This window comes from Suncus etruscus, chromosome 12 (assembly GCF_024139225.1).
Source record: "Suncus etruscus isolate mSunEtr1 chromosome 12, mSunEtr1.pri.cur, whole genome shotgun sequence".
NCBI classification, from domain to species: Eukaryota; Metazoa; Chordata; class Mammalia; order Eulipotyphla; family Soricidae; genus Suncus; species Suncus etruscus.
The window spans coordinates 51,802,089-51,823,908 of record NC_064859.1 but is presented as its reverse complement, the minus strand read 5'-3'; the positions used below and the strand labels follow the sequence as shown (position 1 = coordinate 51,823,908).

General features: G+C 46.5%; 1 protein-coding gene across 1 annotated transcript in view; it reads right to left on the bottom strand.

Moving 5' to 3' along the window:
- The window catches only part of TCF7L1 (transcription factor 7 like 1), a 173,992-nt gene that overhangs the window by 133,143 nt on the left and 19,029 nt on the right, over positions 1-21,820 (bottom strand). The gene's annotated exons all lie outside the window — the stretch shown is intronic.

Sequence of the window (21,820 nt, the reverse complement as noted above, 5' to 3'; positions counted from 1 at the left end):
GAGCGTCGTCGTTGAGTGTGGCCCCACCCTCAAAAAATTAATTTAGGGCTATAGAGGTAGGACACTGGCCTCGCATGTGTGAAGCCTGGTTCAACCCCCAACACCACATATAGTTCCTTGCACACTGCCAGGGCCTGCTCCTTGGAATGGTGCCAGGAACAGCCAAGGAGCTCGTGCGTGAATGTGATCCAACACAAAACAAGAAATTCTATGAATCATATCTCAATAAAATTGTGAATTTTCTCAATTTGGCTTGATGAGCATTTTCTATATATATGTGCCATTATTCACCTATTCGACAAGGTATGCTTATGATTGAATCAATTAGCCTTACTAGGGGACGGAGAGATAGCATGGAGGTAGCACATTTGCCTTGCATACAGAAGAATGGTGGTTCGAATCCTGGCATCCCATATGCACACACACACACACACACACACACACACACACACACACCTGGCCTGCCAGGAGCGATTTCTGAGCATAGAGCCAGAAGGAATCCCTGAGTGCTGCCAGGTGTGACCCAAAAACAAAATAAAACAAAAAAAAATTAGCCTTACTAGTAATTCAAGGTTGTCATTTTAGTTCTCAGTCTATGAGTTCCCTGGACCATAATTAAAGTAACATGTCCCCTAATGACTCCAACATCTTCCCACAAGTCAGCCCCTTTTTACTGTTTCCTCTAATGCTCCCTGTCAGTCTGTCAATCACATCAAATGCAACCTTCTCTCCCCAGCAGGCGTGGGTCTGTGCTCACATCCCTTCTCAGGATGAGAGGTGTCAGACAGGCCAGGCCAGGGTGTAGAGGGTACCTCTGCTGAGACCCAACTCAAAGATGGTCAATTTTTCTCTGGCAATAGGTAAGAGAAAAGGAGAAATATTTGTATTTTAAAAGAATTTTTTGACACTGTATATTTAAAATTATTTATTGGGGGCTGAAGACACTTGCCTGGCTGGAGGCACTTGGCCTGGCTATCTCCTGCTTGATGCCCAGAATCACATATGATCTCCTGAGCACTGCCAGGAGTGGTCACTGAGTATAGTTGAGTGTGGCCCAAAACACTGAAAACTAAAGGCAATAACAACAAAAAGAAAGGAAGGGAGGGAGGGAGGGAGGGAGGGAGGGAGGGAGGGAGGGAGGGAGGGAGGGAGGGGAAGGAGGGGGGGAGGGAGGGGGAGGGAGGGGGAGAGAGGGGGGAGGGAGGGAAAGAGAAAGAAAGAAAGAAAGAAAGAAAGAAAGAAAGAAAGAAAGAAAGAAAGAAAGAAAGAAAGAAAGAAAGAAAGAAAGAAAGAAAGAAAGAAAGAAAGAAAGAAAGAAAGAAAGAAGAAAGAAAGAAAGAAAGAAAGAAAGAAAGAAGAAAGAAAGAAAGAAAGAAAGAAAGAGAAAGAAAGAAGAAAGAAAAAGAAAGAAAAACACTTGATCGGGCACCTCCAATATGCCTGGTATCATTCAGGGGCCAAGATCCAGGCAAGGGACTACTGTGGGTAGGGTGCTTGCCATGCATGCAGCCAATACAGCTTCAATCTCTGGCATCATTAAAGCACCACCAGGTGTGGCCCCAAAACTAAAATGAAAAAAATGAACAAGTCCTGGAGCCGGAGTGATAGTATAGCAGTAGGGTGTTTGCCTTGCACAAGGACAACCCGGGATGAACCTGGGTTTGATCCCCAGCATCCAATATGGTCCCCAAGCCTGCCAGAGCAATTTCTGAGTGCAGAGCCAAGGGTTGCCCTGAGTACTGCCAGGTGTAGCCCCCCCCCCCAAAAAAATTTTAAAAAAATGAACAAGTTTTGTGGGTGAACAGTCTGGTTAGTGTATTTCCCAATGGCAGTGGCACAACTTGACCTGTTTCCTAGAAATTCGAGAGAGGAATGAAGATACTGACCTTGAATGTGGCCAACCCAGGTTTGGACTTAACATTGTACAGAATCCCCAAAGCCCCATCAGGAGTGATCCCTGAGCACAAAGCCAGAAGTCAGTCCTGAGTACCAACAGGTGTGACCCCAAAACAAAACCAACAATAAATGGTGGTGTCTGTGGGAAGATAGGACTGAAGACTAATAATGAGCCTCTAAAGCCAAAGGAAGAAACTAAAGGCAGGTTCCTCCAATGACCTCCTGCCACAGTTTCTACACTGTCATACACAGTCTGCCCAAACCAGATGAGCCCCCTCAAAAAGGGAGCTGGGGGCCTTGTACACAGGCAACCTGGATTCAATCCTCAGCATCCCATTTGTTCTCTTGGAAAAGATCTTTCTTTAAAAAACAAAACAGAACTGTTTATAGAGTCCCACCTGTGAAGGCCTGTGGGAATGGTGGGAGCAGGATAAGGCTTGGGTCCAGTTTTCAGACTGAGCTTGAGCTACAGAAGAAAATGGCACCATTGTGAGGAAAGTGAAGATCCCCCTGGCTTCAGGGCCAACTTGGCAATATTCTAAGGCTGCTTCTGGCTCGTGCTCAGGGCACCATGCAGTGCCAAGATTCAAACTTGGGTCCCCTACATGTACTGCATATGCTCCAGCCCTCTGAGTCATACCACTCCCTCAACTCTTTGTATGGGTTTTCCAACTACCTGGAATCCAGTCCTTTCAAAAGAAACTGATAAAACTAATCACCTACAATCACACGATTTTCATGCACACCAGGACCTGTAAGTGGGCATTTCCCAGGGCTGGAGAATTAACTCCAGGGTAGCTCCAGGTGGAGGCTTGGATTCAATCCCTGCCTTATGTTGTGAACCCAGCAGAGTTTGGTGGAGCCTCACTGGGTGTGGCCAAAAAAAAAAACCCAAAACAAAATAAAAACAAACATTTTCCACGCCACTTGTAATCAGTCCCCCAGCCCAGCTTTGGTCTCCATCACAGACAAGGCAACAGAACAAGATCTGCACTTTTCTTGAATGATCCAGAAACTCTCTGAATGTAGTTGACAGTGGAAAGAGTAAGTGACAATTCTGCCTAGATTCTTTAGCCCCACTTATTGCAGACAATGGGCCTGAGTTAAAACTTGCTTTCCCAAACTGGACCCAACAATACTTAGAGGAGAGATGAAAAGCACAGCTTGTTCAAAAATGACCTAATCTAAGTCTACCCAATTCTTTCCAGTGTTTGGGAAGGAGAAGATTTTAATCTTTTTTTCTGGGGGGGGGGTCCACACCCAGCAGCGCTCAGTGGTTACTCCTGGCCCTATGCTCAGAAATCACTCATGGCAGGCTCAGGGGACCATATGGGATGCCAGGATTAGAACCACCGACCTTCTGCATGAAAGGCAAATGCCTTACCTCCATGCTATCTCTCCAGCCCTGAACATTTTAATCTTAAGGAGCCAAAATTAAATTACAAATTTAAATTATATCAGTTACTATTAGCCCTATGTAGCCTAGAAACATTTTAATTAAAAGAACTTACCTACCCAATGGAAATAAGAAATTATTACAACAACCATAGCTGCTTCTTCTTCTTCTGTTGTTGTTGTTGTTGTTGTTTGAGTTACACCTGGCAGTGCTCAGGTTCTAGGGGTTACTCCTGGCTCTGCACTCAGAAATCACTCCTGGCAGGCTTGGGAACCATATGGGATGTCAGGGATCGAACCCAGGCAAACGCCTCATGCAAGAAAAATGCCCTACCCACTGTGCTATTGCTCTGCCCAATCACAGCTTCTTACTCCTCTCCTCATTCCTGTGGTGCTGGAAATCAATCAAGGGCCTCACATATGCCAGGCAAGTCACATCCATAAACCTCATCTCCAGGCACTGCGTCCTGACACCTCTAGGGCCACACACTGCCTCAACACACTGGACTGCCCCAGAATAGTGGTAAATGCACATTTACTTCAGCACTGCAAAGGATATCGATTACAATAAAATATATCAAAAGGAGTTCATGGAGCTGGAGAAATAGCGCAGAGCTAGGGCACTTGCCTAGCAAGTGGCTGGCCCAGATTCAATCCCCAGCATCCTATATGATCTGCAGAGCACTGATAAAACTGATTCTTGAGTGCAGAATCAGGAATAACTTCTTTTTTTTTTTTTTTTTTTGGTGGTTTTTGGGTCACACCCGGCAGTGCTCAGGGGTTATTTCTGGCTCCACGCTCAGAAATTGCTCCTGGCAGGCACAGAGGACCATATGGGGCGCCGGGATTCGAACTGATGACCTCCTGCATGAAAGGCAAACGCCTTACCTCCATGCTATCTCTCCGGCCCCAGGAATAACTTCTGAGCACACCAGGTATTGCCTCAAAACAAGCAAAATAAGAAAAAAAAAAAAAGGGAAAAAGAAGTATTGATTACTATTATAACCTGTAATTAACATTATAGACAGGCTACTTTACGTGTGGAATAATACTGCATTGATTCCCAAAGCAATATGGACTCCTGAGCACTGTCAGAGCAAACCCCCTCCCCCCAAAAAAAATAACACAGAGCTTGGAATAGCCACCAGGTATGTCCCACAACCAAGATAGATAATAGGTAAGAAGGTAGATGGTAGATAAATAGGTAGATAGATGATAGATAAATAAGAGATAATAGGTAGGTAGATATGTAGATGGATAAGAGACGGGTAGTAGCTGTCACAGGCTTACATAGGCCTAGCAGTGAGCCTCCTAATAGCCTTGAGATGCAGTGACGGGGATGCTGAGGTTCCTATCACCACTGATGCTTCTCGCTATGGTTGTTTTTGCAATTGTAACTGCAGGAAATGTGACCTTTGAGCAAATAAGAATGAAAGGGAATTTTCCCCCATCTAAGTTTTTGGAGCATCTGGATTCTGTGGGCCAACTCAGAGTCACGGAGTTGACTCATAACTTGCTAGTCATGGAGCAGCTACCTAACTGCACCCAGCTTCTCCCTCAACCTGGTCACCAACAATACAGATACATTCTATTCTACTTCTTTATTTAGTTTTAGGTTTTTGGGCTACACTGGGCAGTGTTAAGGGCTTACTCTTGGCTCTAAGCTCAAAGAGCACTCTTGGCAGGGCTGTGAAACCATCTAGGATGCCAGGGATTAAACCCAGAGTAGCTGCTACATGTAAATCAAAGAGTCTTTCATACCTGTTGGTGGAGGCCTTTGGATTGTTCCTCATATTGCCTTCTAATTAGATGTCCCTCGATTAGATCCTTTGACTTATAGGTTAAAAAGATGTTTCCCCATTGCCTCCTCATCTGGCTTATTCCCCTCCCCTTGGAGGTGGGCTTTGTTTTTCCCAATAAAGGTTGCTTTGGAGGCATAAAGGGGAAGCTGCCATCTTGGCTTGATCCATGTGGTGGAGCGACTGGCTTGTGGGTGAACATTTTGTGGTGAGTTTCTGGCCTGCTATTCCTTCCCAACTGTGTGTGGATTATTTCCTGCATTGGAATTGCTGTTAGACCTGCGTCTCTTCTCTACCCAGACCTGGGGCATGGGGATACCTTTCCCTCTCTGAGGATTGTGGAACACAACCCACCATTTCACACTACCCCACTGTTTTATCCATCTCTCCAGCTCCCATTTCTATGGATTTAGAGCACTCCTGGCTCTGTATTCTCTGGAAGAACTCAAGAAACAGGAAACAGGAAACAGTGAATTAAACCAGAGTTGGCTGCATTCAAGGCATGCACCCTACCTACTATACTGTTGCTCCAGCTCCAGGTATGCACATTGTATACCAGTGCATCACCCAGTGCATCAGCACTTGCCATTAAGAGCTTGTACTTAAGCCTATGCTAAACAGCAGGACCCATTCCTGCCATGTCCCAGCTCATTCACTATTTAGTCTGAGCTGAGCTTGCCATGGTGAACACAGAATCTCAGCCTCTGCTGGGACCGATGAAGCTGTCACCCACCACAGCTGCCCAGCCAGGCCTCAGGTCCTGGTGACTCAAGAATGTATGGAAAAATTGTAATGGTTGGGACTGGAGCAGTAGCACAGCGCTAGGACATTTGTCTTGCATGTAGCTGACCTAGGATGTATCGCAGTTCAATCTTCTGGCATCCCATATGGTCTCCCAAACCAGGAGTAATTTTTGAACACATAGTCAGGAGTAACCCCTGTCACTGGGTACGGCCCAAAATTTAGAAAAAAAAAATTTTGTAATGGACCACTGGTGGTTCAACCCACTAAAGCTTCAGTTAAGTTGAAATGTTCAGATAATGTTTATTAGATATAAGTTGACAAAACATGTCATATTTTAAATTGTCCTCTACTATATATTATTATACATACAAACAGGCATATATATCACAACCCCTATACCTCAGAAATTAACTTTATGGATAAGTTATCTATAGAGGGAATAATGTCATGATGAGGTAACGATAGTCGTAGAAAGAGAACCAGAGAAACAGTCCGGGGGCTAAAGCGTATGACACATATGGTCACCTCATTTCAATCATCACAAGGTTTCCTGAGTACTGCTAGGAGATTCGGGTAGCCCCTGGCACAGCAGGGGACCTCAGCAGCTCTGTATCCTCAGACCCTCACACCAAACTGTTGGCCAGGAGTTGTCAGGAGAGTACCGTGGGGGGAGGGCATTTGTCTCGAATATGGTAGACCCAGGTTCAATCCCTGGCATCCCATAGAGGATTAAGTCCTGTGTGTAGAGAGGGAGGAGAGAGAGAGGAGGAGGAGGAGGAGAAAGTGGGAGAGAGAGTGAGTGGGATAGAGTGAGAGCATGAGAGTGAGAGGGGGGGGGGAATCAAGATGATCCCCTGGTTCCTGAGCACTGCTTAGAAGATACACACAGACACACATATCACATAATCTACCTGTTACACACACATACACACGTAGGACAAGAGTTGGAATTAGGGGCCGGAGAGATAGCACGGAGGTAAGGCGTTTGCCTTGCATACAGAAGGACGGTGGTTCGAATCCCGGCATCCCATATGGTCCCCCGAGCCTGCAAGGAGCGATTTCTGAGCATGGAGCCAGGAGTAAACCCTGAGCACTGCCGGGTGTGACGCAAAACAACAACAACAACAAAAAGTTGGAATTATGTGCATTACTAACAGTATTGTAAATTCGATCTCCAGCATCCCATATGGTCCCCGATACTGCCAAGAGTAATAGCCAGGAATAACCCCTGAGCACTACCAGGTATAGCCAAAAAATAAATAAATAAAAATAAAATAAAATGAATAAAAAAAATAACTAGGGCCAAAGAAAGCTCAATGTGCTGTGTTGAGTGCCATGATGCAGGGGTGTGGGTTTGTCCCAGAGCATCAAGTGTGGCCCTTAAAGCAAAAATTAACTTAGAGAGGACAAGATGCAAAGGGGGAGAAAGAGGTGTGGAAGCAGATGGTGTCTCTGGGTATTCAAAAGCTACCAACCCTGCCCACAGCCTGATTCCAGACTTTGAGAATCCAGGACTGCAGGACAATAATAGACTTCCAGGGCAACACACTTCCTACACTTCTGCTGTGCCCCTAAGCTACACAGATGAAGACAATATTCACTGTCAAGATCCACGGGAGACCAGCTTCCTCCAGAGCTGTCACTACTTCTCTTTGGGTTGGATAGTTGCTGAGCATGCTGGGGTCACCAGAGAAGCCCAAGGCCAAGCATAGGCCCTGTTATTAGAACAGCTCGGGAAAGGCAGGGAGCAGCTCCTGGTCTGGGAACAGTCCATTCTCTTTCCAGCAGGGAGCTTCCTAATCCTTTAGCTTAAATATGCAGAGAGGAGCTCAGGGCTGGAGCAGTGGTTTGCAAACTTGGCTACAGCTAAGAAACCCCGGGAGAGCGGTCAGAAAATTCCACAAAACTTGAGCCCCACCCCAGCCCAGCTGAAGTAAACCTCTGGGGCGAGGGCCGGGCATGAGCACTTTATAAATGCTCCCCAGATGGTTTTCGTGTGCAGCCGGCATTGAGAGTCACTGGACCCCATGACCCCTGCAGGCCCTTCTTCTCAGAAGTCTGCTAGAGGGCAGTTCATGTTTATCCTGGTGCTTCTCTGCAGCGCTGGGCTGCCTTGGAGCTAGTTTCCTGCAGGTCCAGTCCAGCAGCCTTTCCAGAGAATAAGGGAACCAAGACTTCTGATGGACATAAAGGACAGTGGCATGGGGATGGGGACAGTCAAGTTTCTCTGACTCTTTCATTAAAACATTAAGTTCCGGGGCCAGAGAGATGGCATGGAGGAAGGGCATTTGCCTTTTATGCAGAAGGACAGTGGTTCGAATCCCAGCATCCCATATGGTCCCCTGAGCCTGCCAGGAGCAATTTCTGAGCATAGAGCCAGGAGTAACCCTGAGCACTGCCGGGTGTGACACCCCCCCCCCAAAAAAAAAACAAAACAAAACAAAAAAAAAAAAACATTAAGGTCAGAGCTGAAGAGATAGTTCAGGAGTTAAGGTGCATGTCTGCATAAGGCCAATTCCATCCCGACATCATACATCATTCCCTGAACACTAGCAGGAATGATACCTGAGCACAGAGCCAAGAGTAGCACAAGCACTACTGGATATTCCCCAACGACCACCATCCCCTCATTAAAAAATGGGAGGATTCTATTTTGGGGCCAGTATGTTTTCCCCCTACACTGATATTCCCCTATACTCCCTGGGTCAAATCCTTATGTTTGTTTTGTATTATTGGGGGGGATCACATACAACAATGCTCAGGGGTTACTCCTGGCTCTGCACTCAGTAATCACCTGACAGTGCTTGAGATCATATGAGATACCAGGGGTCGAAGTTATGTCAGGAGCATCCAATGCATGCACCTTACTTGCTATACTATCTCTCCAGCCCACACCCCAAAATGATTCTTAAAGGAGAATCAGAACATCTTCTTTGAGGGGCCGAAGTTGTAGTACAGCAGGTAGAGGGAGGGTGTTTGCTTTACATACTAATCTGTTACATATTGAGTGGTCCTCCAAGAGCTACCAGGAGTGACTACCAGGAGTGTAGAGCCAGGAGTAACCCTCAGCAGAGTCAGGTGTGCCCCCAAATAAATCAACTGAAACAAAACAAAACAAAACAAAACAAACAAACTAAAGTATGAGCAGGCTTAATCATGATGAGCTGAACTAATTTAGCTCTGTTAGGTGCAAAGACAGGCTTATGGGGGGGGCACACCTGGTGACACTTAGAGGTTATTCATGGCTATGCGCTCAGAAATCGCTCCTGGCTTGAGGGACCATATGGGACACCGAGGAATCAAACCGAGGTTGGTCCTAGGCTAGCGTGCGCAAGGCAGACGCCTTACCACTTGCGCCACTGCTCCAGCCCCAGGTAGAGACATTTAAGGAGACAGACCCTGGCTCCCAGGGCTGGAGAGAGTTGCCAGGTTGCAGAGGCCCCTGAACTAGAGCTCTGCTTGACTGCAGAGCACCACACAGCTAGCCAAGTCCACACATACACACACACACACACACACACACACACACACACACACACACACACACACACACACGAATGTGAATTATTTCAGGAGTTAAAACACTTGTCTTATATGTAGATATCCCTGGTTCAATCTCAGGACTGCAAGATCCTTGAAGCTCTGCTGGAGAGAAACCTCATCACAGGCTAGGGGTAGCCCCTGGGTTACACCACCCACACCCCACTTCCCCACCACAGAGTTCATATTTGTTTTTTTTGTTTTTTGTTTTTTTGTGGTCACACCCAGCATTGCTCAGGGGTTTCTCCTGGCTCTGCGCTCAGAAATCGCTCCTGGCAGGCTTGGGGTACCATATGAGATGCCAGGAATCTAACCAGGGTCTGTCTAGGGTTGACCTCATGCAAGGCAAACACCCTACTGCTGTGCTATTGCTTCGGCCCCCAGAGTTCATATTTCTTCAGTGAGAAATCATCGAGCCTCAGCAATGGGCCTGCTGTGGAGCTAAAGCTATGACAGACAGTTGCTGGAACCCTCCCACAAGGGGTGCAGCCAGCCCCCATTGCAGCTCAGGTAAAAGCCTCAAGCCTTTGGTGCACGGTATTTTCAGAAAAGAGCAAAGGGAAGGGAAAGGCAGATGGGAGTGTCCTCTGATTTTGTAGGACCTGGGAGTGGTCCCTTGGTCAGTTTCTTGAAACAAAATGATTAGGTAATGATTTAGAGAAGGCAGGTTGAGAAGTCCTGTAGTTTCTGCAAAAATGCTCTAATTTACCACAGTTAAAATATCTACTCTGAGCTTGTGAATCTTGGCGCTGACCTCTTCACCAGTTTCTCCAGATTACTGATGAGCTGCAGTCTCTAGCTCAATGGTTTCCCCTGCTGCACTTCAGGCAGGGTCTGGGTGATGCCCTTGAAGGGTCGAATTAGGAGAGGCTCTGTTCTCTGTTTCTCTCCCTCCCTCTCTCTCTTATAGGGTGCAAGATAGCATTCTCAAAGGCTAATAGTCTTACTAGGTGCTGCTCTGTTTCTTTACCTCTAACCTACGGTATCTCTGAATTGCATCTATCAGTTTCCCCAAAATTCCACTTATCATTCGAAAACTCCCAGAAAAATCCTTGTATAACCTCCTTTGAATTCAGCATCAGTGTCGATCTTCTTCCAAACCCACAATGCTACCTCACGGACCTGTGCTTGGATAGCACGAGACAAGGCCACTTATGTTCTTATGTTGATCTATTATTCTTCCACAATCAACATCTCCTATCAACTAAACCCCTGAAATTTCCTCTGAAAACAACCTAGGAGTGTGGAGTTTTGTCTTGGCCTCATCACTAAACCACATTTTCTTTTTTGGTTTTTGGGTCACACCCGGCAGCATTCAGGGGCTACTCCTGGCTCTATACTCAGAAATCGCTCCTGGCAGGCTCAGGGGACCATATGGGATGCCAGGATTTGAACCACTGACCTTCTGCATAAAAGGCAAACACCTTACCTCCATGCTCTCTCCAGCCCCAATTAAACCACATTTTCCACTGCATATATTGTGAAGGGGTTAGGCAAATCTTAGCAATCACATGAAAATCGCAACCTGTTAAGTTCTCATTATAGTATGGAGAGGTTGGTCCATACAAGTCACAGGCCTTTTTTTTTTGTTTTGTTTTTTGGGCCACATCTGTTTGACGCTCAGGGGTTACTCCTGGCTATGCACTCAGAAATCGCCCCTGGCTTGGGGGGACCATATGGGATGCCTGGGGATCGAACCGCGGTCCGTCCTACACTAGCACTTGCAAGGCAGACACCTTACCTCCAGCGCCACCTTCCTGACCCCTGTCACAGGTCTTTTTAAACTGGCTGAACAAGTCCATATTCAAGCCTTCATAAGATGGAGGCTGATTATCCCCCAGATGGACAGAGAGGAACTAGGTGGTAATTGTGAGCTTTGCTTGAAACTATGTCTAGAGTAGTCTCTATAGAACAGCGGTGGAAGAGAAGGGCATTTCTACTGAGCCGTTTCAGACTCTGAATCCAAAGAGGTAGTAGCCAGCTCGTCATAAGCAGCTCCCTAATCTAATGTACTAAACCTGGCAGATGGAAGAATCCCAGGTCTTACGCCAGTAGTGAACAATAAATTATTGGCCTTGGGACGGCTTCTAATTAGAGAGCACATCACTGCTGGGAAAGCACCTCTATGCTTTAGAGCATGGAAAAGATTTTAGAGAGTATGCCAGCATGTAAATTCCAGTATGAGAAATGTATGTGAATGCACCAGAATAACATAGAGCCACCTGGCATGTATGTTGCCACTCCAGTAAAGAACATGTCACTTTCAGTCCAGTACAAGGAGGCCACCATGGTCTTAATCCACCAAGGGATCCACTCATTGTCCATGGCGATGATCCTCCAGAGAGTCATGTCCACTCACCGTTTCGTTGAGATCTCTGTTCTCAGATCCCAGTTCGGGCACCAGATATGGGGTTCCATTCACCATAATCCAATGCTGAGATAAACGGGTCTGAAGCAGGGGTCACCACAGAAAATAAACCAGCCCAAGCTTGAGAGGGTGAAACACATGTAGTTGGGAGCTTTCAACTTCATGGAGCAGAAGAACTACCCACCAAAACTACAGATTTTTTTAAGCACAAAGATCACGCCAGGCAGGAGGGGAAGAATGAAGACATGAGGCCTATCTAGAACTAGTCCCACCTAGGTGAGTCTTTGACATGTAAAGAGAGCAGGGAAGAGGCCTGAAGCCAGCTTTGTTTAGGGTGAAACAAGTTGTAAATCAACACCAAGTAAATCAAAGGGACAAGGAGGACAAGGACAAATGCCAGGGAGTCTCTATCTGTGGACTAGAGACAAAGCAGGGGGGTGCAGAGATAGAATATCAGGAAAGGTGTCTGCCTTGCATGTGGCTGATCAGGTTCAGTTCCCAGCATCCTGTAAGGTTACCTGAGCCACATTAGGAGTGCAGAAGGAAATAAACCCTGACCACTGCTGGTACACCCCCCAAAATAAATCAAAAACAAAACCAAAAAGGTTCAGATTCATTGCCAGATTTCCCACATGCTTTTTCCCAACTATTCTTTTTCTTTTAGGATTAATCACATTCTTTTATTTATCTTAATTGATTCACCATGAATTACAGAGTTACAGTTATCTATGATTGAGTTTCAGGCGCACAATGTTCCAACATCTACCCTTTCACCAGTGCCCACTTCCCTCTACCAATGTCCCCAGTTTCCCTCCTGGCCCCTGTTCTGCCTCTGTGGCAGACACTTTATCTTTGTCCTTTTCCCTTCCAGCTCTCTTTTAGGCACTGAGGTTTACCATACAATTACTAAAAAGGTATCAGACACATCATTTTATCTCCTTTCAGTGCCTAGTCCTGGTCCAGAGTGGCTACATCCCTTTGTCATTGTCGTGACATCCCTTCCCTGACTTACCCCACTTCCCCCCCACCCCCACGACAAGCTCTCAATGAAAGACCAGTCCTCCGGCTCTTAATTTTTATTGCCTTTGGGCTTCATTTTCCCCTGCTATGTTTCGGTATATCATGCTTATGCGTGAGATCTTTCTGTATCTGTCTCTCTCCCTCTGACTCATTTCACTCAATCTGATGCTCTCCAGATCCATCCATGGATCAGCAAATTACATGACTTCATCTTTTCTTATGGCCGAACAGCACTCCATATAAATAACATTCCTCTGAGTATTGAGTTTGCTTCTTCTTCCACATTATATGGTGCCTTTCTAACTGAGCAGAAAAATAGGGAGGGAGGGTAGGTGGCACAGAGACAGAGCCATGGGCTCTGCCAGGTTCAAACTAGGGGCGCTGAAAATGGGGCTCCCAGGTGAGCAGCCTTGTGTTTCATACTTTTCTCTCCCACTGAGAACATTTCTAGGAGGATCTGCATAAGACAACCATCCCATTTGTGGGGAGGTAGGGTGGAGGTAGAGTGGGAGGCCTGGCCATAAAGGGAAGGATCCACAGAGAGCCTTGAAGAGTTAAAACTGTGGCTTTAGGTTTTAGGTTACAAAGCTCTATTTGCTAAAACCCATGGCATAGTGGATGGGATCCAAGAGCAGCACACACCTTGCATATATGAGACCCCAAGTTGCATCTCATGGTACCACATACATGTGTCACCCCAACACCAGGCCCAAGCAGTACGTCAGCAGGCCCAAGGACTGCTGGAAGCCCAGGATGAGGACAAAACTCATAAAACACCTCAAAAAGAGGGGCTGGAGTGGTGGCACAAGCAGTAGGGCACTTGCAGGCACCTCACCTAGGACAGACTGCAGTTTGATTCCCGCATCCCATATGGTACCCCAAGCGAGGAAAGATTTTTGAACACATAGCCAAGAGTAACCCTTGAGCATCATCAGGTGTGCCCCCCCCAAAAAAAAAAAACAAAAAACAAAAAACAAACAAACAAAAACACCTCAAAAAGAGTACCTTTTCCTAAATGTTGTTTTCCACTTAAAAAGAAAAATAATTATATATATAGCATCAATCAGGTCTTTGGCAGAGGGAAAAAGTGCTGGCAGAGATGTCCCAGCTTTAGCAACCTTCTGCCCCCAAGGAACAGTCCCAGGTCTAGCCAGCACAGGGGACCAAAGTCATGACTTTCAAACCAGGCAAAGAAGCAAAAGACCAATGGTTAGTGCACTTGGGCCAGGTTAACAGGGGACAGCTACAGTGACCTTGTGATAGGGCTGAATCCTTGAGCAATGGATGGAGAAAGAGCCACAAAGATGGCAGCAAGGAGGGCCCAGTGATAGGACAGCAGGTAGGGAGATTGACTTGTACATGGCTGACCCTGGTTCAATTCCCTGGCATCCCATATGATTCCCAGAACCCATCAGGAGTGATTCCTGAGAGCATAGCCAGGAGTAAACCCTGAGCATTCTAAGTGTGACCCCCCAAAAAATAAACAAAAACAAAAATAAATTATCTAGGGATAGAAATAAACTGTGGGTGGGGCCACCAGAGGCCAAGCGTGCCGTTTGGAGCCTGAAGAACAGATTCCCTCTGCCCCTAAACATTTCCAGCACCAAGACTCCCTGTGGCCTTGGGCTGAGGACATGAGCTTAAATAGCTTTATGTTCTCCAGTCTCAGAAGTCTAAAGCCCCCACACAGCCCAGGGGCAGACAGAGAGGGAAAAAGTCAAGCCTCCCTCCCTCCCTTTACCCTACAAGCCTGCAGACCTGTACACCCTTCCCGCAGGCTGGGCTCCTAGCTAGGCTGGGCATAGCACCACAATGGCAAAAGGAGAAAAGGAAGCAGAGGCAACCTAAAGCAGGGAAGGCAGCTGCCATCCTGGTTCCCAAATAGTCCCAGGCAGCCCAGAGCACTGTCTCCAGAGGCTGCTCATTGATCCTATAAACGGGCAACATTAAAGGGCTGCTGGTCTGGTCCTGAGTGCTTGCCACAGACATACCAGGAAGTTTCCTGATTTGAGCCCCAACTGCTCCTGGTTCCAGGAATCCCCTTTTCCTGAGGCTGAGCCTGCTGCTATTTATTTACACAGGCCAGACCCCACCTTGCAGGCACAGCACGAGCCCTGGATCCCCACAAAGCCTGATTGTGTTCAGCTGCCTCGCAGCCAGCTCAAGACAGAAACTGGCCTGAGGGGAGACAATTTGTACTGGGGATGGAAAAGCAGTGCAGGTCTAAAGAAGAGGGGTGTCCACAAAGGGGATCTTTGTTGGGGGGGCAGAGAGCAGCCTTCCAAGGACAGACAGAATGGCAGGGCAGGGTGTGGCCTGTTGGGGTGCCAGTAGTCCTTCAGCAGGTGAGCTACACTTCTGGGGTTCTGGAGTATGTCCAAAGAACCAGGGCCTGCACAGGCCTGAGGACAGAGAAATGAGTTTGCTGTCCTGCTCAGTAATCCATCCACTCATGGGTCTGGAGCAATAGCACAACAAGTAGAGTGTTTGCCTTGCAGGCAGCCAACCCTAGTTTGCATGCAGCAATCTCTGGCATTTCATGTGGTCCCCTAAGCAGGAGTAAGTTCTTAGTGCAGAGCCAGGAGTAACTCCTGAGCATTGCTGAGTGTGGCCCAAAAACCAAATCAAAAATCCATTCACGAGGGCCTGGAGAGATAGCATAGTGGTGTTTGCCTTGCAAGCAGCCGATCAAGGACCTAAGGTGGTTGGTTCGAATCCCGTTGTCCCATATGGTCCCCCGTGCCTGCCAGGAGCTATTTCTGAGCAGACAGCCAGGAGTAACCCCTGAGCACCGCCGGGTGTGGCCCAAAAACAACAACAAAAAAAAAATCTACTCACGAGGGGCATTTGATTAACACAGGCACCCAAATGAAGGAAATGTCAAGAGTTAGAAAAGCACCAACTCTAGGGCTGGAGAGATAGCATGGAGGTAAGGCATTTGCCTTTCATGCAGAAGGTCGGTGGTTCGAATCCCAGCATCCCATAAGATCCCCTGAGCCTGCCAGGAGCAATTTCTGAGCATAGAGCCAGAAGTAACCCCTGAGTGCTGCGGGTGTGATCCGAAAACCAAAACCAAAAACAATAACAAAAAAACACCAATTCTTATTTCCAAAAGGAGATCAGGAGTGAGAGCAATAATAACACAGAAGGGAGGGCACTTATCTTGCTAACCTGGATTTGATCCCCGGCATCCCATATGGTCCCCTGAGCCTGCCAAAAGTAACTCCTGAGTATTGCTCAGTGTGGCCTCAAAAGGAAATAAAAAGTTCACATTCCCCATCCCAACAGAATCCAGTCAAACTGATAGGGGTTTGGGTCAAACAAACTTGTCGGAGGGCATGGGGCTTAGCACTTATCTATAGAGTATCGACTTGCATATAATATTTTGGGTTTGATTCCCAGCCCCCACAAAAAAAAATAAAACAAAATAAAAAACCTTGTAGAGTTCATGCAGTTTGGGCTTTTCTTCTGACCCTAACATTATTTCAGCAAAGACTTAGACAATGGGGGGGGGGTGCTATGGGGCACACCATATGCAGTAGACCCTGTCATTACCTCTAATTGGCCTTCACCTCCTTCTAACCCCTAAGACCTCCCCTGAACAGAGTAGGGAAAGATGCCTACCTCTGGGACACTAAGAAACAGGGACATTGTGACCAATACATTAGACAATACATTGAATATTGTGTTCCATACAGCTCAGAGAAGACTACTTCTCTTTGGTTCCAGGAGGCCAGGAACTCTGCCTCTCTGAGCCTCCAAGTAAAAACCTGGTGAACCTCTTTAGGTGTCTTTCTTAAACATAAGCATACACACATACACATATGTATGTCTAGAAACTATAGCCATCAAAGACACTTGGGGAAAACAGTTTTGTTTCAGGGCCTTTGTTGTTCACAGATGCTTTGCAGCATCACTGGCCTCTGCCTCAAGTTACAAAGAGTTTTCCCACAACCCTCCCAGAGCCCTGACAATAAAAATGTCTCCAGCAGGCCAGAGAGATAGTACAGGGCTTAAGAAACTTGCTTTGCAAATAACAGATCCTGGTTTGACCCTGAGCACTGCCAAGTGGAACCCAAACATTCTTCCCCCCCAAATACCCAAAATGTCTCCAACTATTATCAAATGCATCCAGGGGTATCCCTCTTGAGAACTATATATGCATGTGCACTCGTGCGCGCGCGCGCACACACACACACACACACACACACACACACACACAATATGGTGCAGAGCATGGATAAGGCTCTTGCCTTGGACACTGTTGACTTAGGCTTAATATCTGGCACCACATAAGTTCCCCCTAAGCCCCACCAGGACTGAATGCTGAGCCGAGAGGCAACCTAAGTATTGTCAGAGTGTAGCAATACAAACAAACAAAAGAATACGATGCAGATTTTGACAAAATGAAGAGCTGTCTGTGGCAGGCACAGAGGGAATAAATATAGGCACAAAGCCCTTTGCATGAGCTCCTGGAAACTCCAGGGATTGTGAGACAAACACTACAACCCACAGCGTGCCTTTCATCTGTGAAGGGCACTGTGCTAAAGGCAGCGCAGGCCTCATCTGGCAGCTCATACAGAGTCCCATTTAGTGTGTAAACTAGTGGGGCCCCAGAGTTTCCCAGCTCCAGTCAAGAATGTGCTGGGGAATTCAGCCTCAGGGAGAACACAGGGGGGCCTCTGTGTGTCCTTCCCAACACTTGCCTTAGGGAGCTTGAGCACAAGGAAGCAGAATTGGGAAGGGGATAACAGTGGGTTACTGTGAGTTTTTTTCTGAGGAAAAGAACATGTCAATTGAGCAATCCCCTTTGAATTGACAAATAAGCAGATTTGTTCAAACTTACATTTTCTTTGTTCCTTTTTGATTTATTTGGGGAACACATCAGGCAGTGCTCCCAGTGGTACTCCAGAGAGTATGCAGTGCTGGGAGCCAAACTCAAACCTCCTACATGCGAAGCATCTCTATCCCTGCACTTCCATTTCCTAGTGCAGAAGTGCTTAAGGCATAGAGATCACAGGCATCCTGATATGAGTCCTCTGGATGGATGCGCCCACCTTGCTAACTTATCTAAAATAATCAGTACTCTTATCTAGAGCACAAAGGTAAAGAGGTACAAGGGAGGTGAATGGGGGCCCAGACAGAACAACAGGTTGAATGCTTGTCTTCATATATGGCTGACACAGGTTCTATTCCCAGCACCCGATATATTTCCCCTGATCCCTGCTAGGAGTGAGCTATGGGCACAGAGCCAAGAGTAAGCTCTGAGCACCACTGAATTTGGCCTCAAAACCCAAACAAGGTGCCGGAGAAATAGCATGGAGGTAAGGCGTTTGCCTTGCATGCAGAAGGACGGAGGTTTGAATCCCGGTATCCCACAGGAGCGATTTCTGAGCATAGAGCCAGGAGTGACCCCTGAGACCTGCCAGGTGTAACCCAAAAACAAGGGAGGGAGGGTGGGAAGGAAGGAAGGAAGGAAGGAAGGAAGGAAGGAAGGAAGGAAGGAAGGAAGGAAGGAAGGAAGGAAGGAAGGAAGGAAGGAAGGAAGGAAGGAAGGAAGGAAGGAAGGAAGGAAGGAAGACAAGAAAGAAAACTGCATGTCTAAGGTTTAGTGTTTTTTGTTTTGTTTTGTTTTGGTTTGGTTTGGTTTTTGGGCCACACCCGGTGATGCTCAGGGGTTACTCCTGGCTTGGGGGACCATATGGGATGCCGGGGGATAGAACCGCAGTCCGTCCAAGGCTAGCACAGGCAAGGAAGGCTCCTTACCTCTAGCGCCACCCCCCGGCCCCTAGGTCTAGTGTTTAAAACAAGAATCCTGATCCCTTTCTACCTCCTTATGACTTCTTTAACATTTGTTTTTCATTTATCCAAGATCAAAATCTTCACTGAGGACCACATATGAGGCAAACTTGAACTCAAAAACCAAGCGGGGTCTTTTGTTCTGCCTGCCTTAATCAGTGTACAAAGGGGCATCTGATTGCCCCCCCCAAGAGTCTGAAACACTAGTTTCTATTTACGTAACCAGCAAACTCCTAATGGGGCAGACAGGCCTCTGTAGAGCCCCGGCACAGGTATCAGGAGAGTCCAGGATGAAAAGTGATTTCAAGCACTCGGACTTCCTCTTGACATATCCTGACAGTTCTTTGCTCACTAAATGCTCTCAGTAACTGATCTATAATTCTAAAGAGATAAGAATTCCAGTTAATCACACTTGAGCACAAAACCACCTCGAGCAAAGATACTATAGACAGATCTACAATCCCAAAGGTGTTTTTGCAGTTTTGTAGATGCTACCTGGAATTAAAGGGTTCTATGGTGGTTTCATGCATCCAACCAACATCATCTGAGAGCCCTCCATCTGCCTGGTATTGAGAATATAAGAGAAAACTAGACATTCCCTGTTCTGAGTTTAGAATTCAGAAGACAAGAGAATCAAGGAGAGACCTAAGACCATGGAACATATGGTGAGTTTTATACACTTAAGGCAATGAAATAAAGGGCAGTGATCCAAATACAAGGAAGACTTGGCCTTGGAAGACTGCAGAGCCTGCCCGGTAGGAGACTTAGGGAGTACGTGGCAAGTTAAGGAGCATTCGTACCTCTCAGCATCCCAAGGGCCCTCCTCTGGGAAATGCTGATAGAAACACTATTGTTCTACAGTCTATAAGAAACTTCCTTATAAAACAAAAGCACTTATGCCTATAACTGGAAAATGCTCCTACGTCCTCTCAGAACAGCCCAAAGGCCGAGGAGTTGCTAACGTAATTCTCAAGTATTTTCCTTGGCACGGACATATAAAAACATGACTTCCACAACCGCCAACACACTTTGGGTATCAGAGATGAAGAAAAGTCCACAGATGCATCCAGAGTTCTAACTCCAACAGCGACTTGCTTTTCATAATAGAAAGATATAAGACAATACTCAGATGAATAACAAAAGCCTTCAAAGAAAATCAAAGGGAACCGATCAACCACCAATGATCAACTTATCCAGGATTATATATATCCTGAGAAGATCAAAAGGGAACAAAGGTTTTCCTTGTTAACTAAAAACTATCCAAGATAAAAACCTTTTTTCTTTTTTTTTTGGTTTCTGGTTTTTGATTTTTAGTTTTTGGGCCACACTCAGCAGCACTCAGGAGTTACTCCTGGCTCCGTACTCAGAAATTGCTCCTGGTAGGCTTGGGGAGGCTATATGGGATTCCAGGGATCGAATCCAGGTCCATCCCAGGTCGGCAGTGCATGTAAGGCAAATGCCTTACTACTGTGCTATCGCTTGGGCCCAAAAAACAGCTTTTTGTTTTGCTTTTGGGCCATATTCAGCAATGTTCAGGGGTTACTCCTGGCTCTGAATTCACAAATCACTCTTGTCAGTGCTCAGGGGACCATATGGGATGCCAGGGATTGAACCTGCGTCAGCCTCATGCAAGGTAAACACCCTACCCACTATACTATTGCTCCAGGCCCCCGACAGCTTTATTTCTTAACACTCTATTATACACTATACACAGCAAGAGTAAAATAAATGTGATAACAGGGCCCGGAGAGATAGCACAGCGGCGTTTGTCTTGCAAGCAGCCTATCCAGGACCAAAGGTGGTTGGTTCGAATCCCGGTGTCCCATATGGTCCCCCGTGCCTGCCAGGAGCTATTTCTGAGTACACAGCCAGGAGTAACCCCTGAGCACCGCCGGGTGTGGCCCAAAAACCAAAAAAATAAAATAAAATAAATGTGATAACAAATGTTCACTCATTTGCAAATTCTGTGACCAACATGGGGGATGAAGGAAAATGTGACAGTCAGGATCCTAAAGAATATGATTCTAAATCTATAGGCAGCAAGCAACATGCTTTGTATGCATGAGGACCCCCTCTGGCAGCAATCCCCAGCATCAATGAAGAGCGACCCCAAACCAAAAAGAATGTGGACTCCAGAACACTAGAACTGTAAAACTAAGCATCAGTGCTCTTGGGCTGGTACATGGTAGACTGAACTTGACAGTCACTAAGGGGGTTCTAAAGTGGAAAATAAATTCATGTGAATAAAGCCTTTATAATATGCTAGTTTAATGCTGGATTATGAGTCTATGACTTTAATCTCAGTGCCAATAAGGTAGATCCTAGACCTACCTGGACCTCAGCATTCACTGACAATCTGTTACTGTTTCAGCTTAGGTCATTATTGGCCCTAAATTGTCTGATTGAAGATGATGTGAATTTGGTCACACAGGGTACCAACATAGCTAATTCACATTAAAGTATGGGAAATCACCAAGTGGATCATATTCAATTTTGCTGGTTGTTGTTGTTTTGGGGCCACACCCAGTGGAGCTCAAGGGTTACTCCTAGCTCTGTACTCAGAAATCATTCCTGGCAGACTTGGGGAACCATATGAAATGCTGGGGATGGAACCAGGATCCATCGTGGGTAGGCCACATGCAAGGCAAACACCCTACCACTGTGCTATCATTCTGGCTCTTGTATATATAACTTTTATTGAAATTATAACACATACCATGAAACACTAACCTTACATAGAAAAAAATAGAACAAATAACTACTTCTTTTTCCTTTTTTTTTTGGTTTTTGGGCCACACCCGGCGGCACTCAGGGCTTGCTCCTGGTTGTCTGCTCAGAAATAGCTCCCGGCAGGCACAGGGACCGTATGGGACACCGAGATTCGAACCAACCACCTTTGGTCCTGGATCGGCTGTTTGCAAGGCAAACACCGCTGTGCTATCTCTCCGGGACCTACTTCTTTTTCCTTTTGGGGCTATACCAGGTGACTATCAGGGGTTATTCCTGACTAGGTGCTCAGAAATAGCTCCTGACAGGCTCAGGGGACCATATGGGATGCAGAGGATCAAACCTGGGTCCATCCTGGGTCAGCAGCATGCAAGGCAACGCCCGACCGCTGTGCTATCATTCTGGCCCCAATTACAATTATTTAATGAGAGCTAACAGTACTGCTAATATGAAGAATACATTTTAAAGACTATTATATGCTGAGGGGGAGCAGAAAGATAACTCAAGTGCTAGTGTCCAAGCTTTGTATGCT